The sequence below is a fragment of the Phascolarctos cinereus genome, unplaced genomic scaffold (genome assembly GCF_003287225.1).
Source record: "Phascolarctos cinereus isolate Bilbo 61053 unplaced genomic scaffold, phaCin_HiC Scaffold_726;HRSCAF=1367, whole genome shotgun sequence".
NCBI classification, from domain to species: Eukaryota; Metazoa; Chordata; class Mammalia; order Diprotodontia; family Phascolarctidae; genus Phascolarctos; species Phascolarctos cinereus.
In genome coordinates, this window is record NW_027556098.1 from 363,834,823 (window position 1) to 363,839,648 (window position 4,826).

Below are 4,826 nucleotides of genomic sequence, written 5' to 3' on the forward strand. Positions count from 1 at the left end.
GCACAGGCCAGTAGTGACTGAAATTTTATGTCCCACAGGGAAGTCTTGATGACTCCTTTTCTTTCTGTACATTCAAACTAAGTTCACAAAGAAACTTTAAAAAAACCCCTGTAATTGTAGAAATGACTAGCAGAGGAGAAGAAAGAGGGTTTGTGTGTTTAATGGAATTTGAAGTGGGGTCCATGGATAGTGGGAACTCTTGGGGACAGGCCTTCCCAATGATGGGGGTGGGGTGGGTGGGTTTGGAATGTAAATACAGATTAGTGTACTAGACTAAGGAATCCTACTGTCTGGTCATTTGGCCAAGATATGCTGCTAGGTGTAAATATTTGAGTGCTCACTAGACATTGAACATCCCTAGTAAGGTGCTCATCCATGGTCTACAGTTCCACTGTAGAATGAAAATTTCTGACCATTCTAGGTCATGTCAAACTGACCATGGCGAACCTCCTGGAAATATGGTGCAATCATACCCAACTCACAAGAGAAGAAGGTAACAGTCAGAAAGGCCACAGGGGAGACAGGAAAAAACCTATTGGGTTACTCAGATAACTTCATTTGGGCCTAGAGATTTCCCTATGTACAGAAAGCAGGACTATCCTTGTGAAATCTTGTGGGGATACTAGGCCCTCTAAAGGCTTAGGTTAAGAGAAATATTCCCATAACACTCTGATCAAAGAGATCAGCTTCATGGGGACCTGGGTTGGCCTTGTATTTTCCTGCAGAGGCTATCATCCCATTTGGGAAAGGATGCACTTTACTATCTAGTTTGGCCCAAGTCATGTTTGCTTTGATTTGTTTCCTTATACTGTTTGGTCAATCTACCAAGTTCTCCTGCTTTTAGCCAAATTCTACTGCACCTCCTTCATAGGGCTGGAAAAAGACATCCTTCCTCTCACATGACACTTTTTGAGGAAGGAGGGAAGCCACCTTGAGTACAGGTGGGTTTGTTTGTGTCTAATGTGCCCTTGTGCTGAGGAGATGGCAAAGAAAGCCCTTTCTATTTGGGTACCTTCAAGTGGCAAATGAAAAGCATGTGTTTTCCCAAGGAGAAAGAGGCAGCTAAGTAGTACATTGGACTTGGAGTCAGAAAGAGGTGACTTCAAGTCCTGCCTCAGTCTCTAGCTGTGTGATGCTAGACAAGTATCTTAACTGCCCTCAGCCTCAGTTTCCTCATCTGTAAAGTGAGAACATAATAGTGCCTACCTTACAGGGTTGCTTTGAGGATGAAATGAGACAACATATGAGAAGTGCTTTGCAAACCTTAAAGTCCCATATAAATGTTAGCTGTTATTATTATCCACATTCACAGTGGGTATTTAAGGGTGCAGTAAGAACACTGGACTTAAAATAGCGAGACCTGGGTCTCATGGTTCTTAACTGGATGCTTATGGAGAAGCTGTTTTCTCTGTCCGGATCTAAGTTTCATCATTAAAAATTATTTTTTTGGACCTAGAAAAACAGAACCAAAAACAGTGAGGAGAAGGTACAGAGAGGCCAGTGTAGGAAATGCTGTCAGGAAGCACTTCCTAACAAGAAGAGCTGTCCAAAAGTGAAATGAACTTCTTAGAGATGGGTGGATTCCCCCTCCTCGGAGGACTTTTGGCAGAGGCAAGATGAGTTACTTATACTGGAGATGGCGTTTTTCGCTTAAGTAAAGGGTGGACCAGATGACCACTGAAGTCCTTTCCAGCTCTCAGGTTCTGTGGATCACTTGTAAAAAGCTCAGAACAGTACGGGTACTAGTAATCTCTACCTCCCTGGGTTGCTGTGAGGATGATTTTTCACACTGTAGACTATAAAAATGTGACCTGTTATTACTATTATTACTACTCATGGTCTGGCAGTGACATTGTAGAAATTAATTTTCTGCTGATTCAAGGCTTCTAATGATCTGATGGCCCTGAATAGTCATCAAATACTGTGCGCTTGGTCACAGAACGTCAGAGCTAGGAGCCACTTCTTGTTTATTGTTTAGTCATGTCCACTGCTTCCTGATTCTATTTGCGGTTTTCTTGTAAAGATACTGGATTGCTTTGCCATTTCCTTTTTTTTTTTTTTTGGCCATTTCCTTCTCCAGCTCATTTTACAGATGAGGAAACTGACGCAAACTGGGTTAAGTGACTTGCCCAGGGTCACATGGCTAGGAATTGTCTGAGCCAGGAAGATGAGTCTTCTTGACTTCTGTCCACTATACCACCTAGCTGGAGCCACTTAGGATACAGTCATTTCTAGAAAGGAAAATATGAGGTCCAGAGAAGGAAAAGGACTGTCCTACAGTCATGCAGAGCTATGTAGTGGTAGAGCTGGGACTAGAATCTATATCTTCTGTGACTGCTAGTCTAATGTTTCCCATCACATTGTGCTGCTGTCACATAAGTACATCAATAAACTATTTTGGGAGGAGGAGGAGGCCAGCCACTGTGCAGAGGAAAACATGACTGGGGCCTCCTGTGATTATATACACTTGTCTTGTGTTGGACACGACCTGGCTCAGTTTTAAAGTTGGACAAGGAAAGTGGAGGTGAAGAATCAAATAATAATAGCTTACATTTCTATACCACTTTGATACTGCACTATGCTTTCCTCATAACAATCCTATGAGTTAGGCAGTGAAAGTATTTTTTTTTTGGTTTGGATGGAACCTGTGATTTCATAGGTATAGAGATCAGCACCTGCTCTGTGACTTATGCCTTTAGAGAGCTACCTGGAGCACCAGGAGGGTATGTGACTTGCCCGGGATCAAACAGACAGTATCTATTAGAGGCAGCATTTAATCCAGGTCTTCCTGACTTCCAAGTGGGGCCTCTGTCCACTCTCCCAAATTGCCTCTGGTAAAAGTATCTTTATCCCCATTTTAGAGATGAGGGAACTGAAGCCCGGAAAGAGGAAGTGCCTTGCCCAAGGTCACTCCTCCAGTAGAATCAGAGCTGAGTCTAGAATCCAAGGAATTCTGATTCTAAGTGTTTCTGCCATTGTACTACACTATGCCCTTCAGTCCTAGGAAGTTTATTTAGTTCTATTGTGTTTTGGTGCCCAAGCGGATCAGCAACCAGAAAAGTCCAAGCTCTGAATGAAATAGGAATAATAGATCCAGTGTGGGCCATTTACTTTAAATAAGTATTGTGGGTTGTTGTTTGCAAATATGTTCATGGTCTTGGTCTCAAAAGGCCCCTGTGGAAGAAATAGTGAAACAAGATCCTCACATTTCCCTTGTGATAGCGTTACAGGATGAACCTGGTACTCACTGAGAGACATTAATTGTGCATGATTCAAGAGGCTGGGTGGAGCTGTCATGTTTGAAGCTAAGGGAAAATTACCAAGCATCTTCACCAGCCAATACCTCCCGTTTTATTATGGTGTCCAAAGTAAAAACATATCTCCAGTGTTTGGGATCACAGTGCATCTGAGTGACAGCATCTTTGAAAGCATTCTTTATCTAGAGTTTTGCTAAAAGGCCTTTATAGTTGTTGCTTCAATTATCAATGAAAAATGGATTAGTCTCTTTTTAATACCTACTTCTCCTTCCTCTCTCCCCGAGCAGTATTCCACACGTAAGAAGAAAGCTCTATCCTGAGATAAAAATGAATTTGGGGCTGAAGGGTTCAAATTAGCATCTCATTTAGAAAATGAGCTTGGGAAGAAAAGGAGATGATATTTAAGGTACCATTATGCCTGCTTGGCTTATGTTGAATCTGATTATGAAGCTGGAACACAAAAAGCTTAGAATGAGAACATCTCCAGCCTTTTTCAATAAAAAGACTTTCCTTATCTTATTTGGCAATGCAGTCTTAAAAGCCAGTCTGGGTGCAGGAATGTCCTGTCCCTTCTAGTACTGGACATTTAACTCAAGTAAATCACTGGAAAGCTTGGGCTGAGTAAGGAACTTTAACAGTTTTGACAGGATGACAGGTTTAGAGCTGGCAGGAATCTTCGAGCTCACCTACAAGGGAGCCCGTTGTTTAACAGTTGAAGAAACTGGGCCCAAAGAAATGAATGACTTGCTCAAGGTTATGCAGGTATTAAGTGGCAGAGATAGGATTTGAACTCAGGTCTTTTGACTCCAAATCTAATACTTTTTTACCTGGACCATGCTGCTTCTAGGATAATGTTAGCCCATTGTAAACGAGGTCCATGGGAAAGTGTGAGACCCTGCAGCAATGTGGTGCTACTTATCACTGACTGACAATGTTGTTTTTATGGAACTTATTGCTATCTGTAACGTTCTGCCTTAGTAGTATTTTCTTAGAACTACTTCACCATCACATCGGTGGGGCCAATAACATGTAAATAACATGCATGTCTTGAGTGTGAAATTATAGATCCTTTCCCCTTAGCTGTACATCTTTTATTTACTTGGGCCTCATTCATATTCCAGGCTTTGGGTTTGATTTTCTGTAACTGAGATGAGAATGACACTTGCTTTATGTGAAAGACTAATGAAGTTTGCTTAGTATCATCAATTAAATGAGATAAAATGTAAATCACTTTGCAAGCCTTAAGGCACTATATACATGCTGCTATCATCATCATCATCATCATCATCATCATCATCACTATTATTAGACTTTAGCTGAGGAAAAGCAACATATCACAAAATAGTCATTCAATCAGTCAACTAGCATTTATTAACACCTACTATGTGTTAGGCACTGTATAAGCACTGGAGATACAAAGAAAGGCAAAAACAACAACAAAAAAAACCAGACCTTACTCTCAAGAAGCTTAACGTGCAACATGAGGCAACATGCAAACAACTATGTATCCAGGGTAAACTGGAGATAACCCAGAGGGAAGGTACTAAGATTAAGGAGGCCTAGAAATGG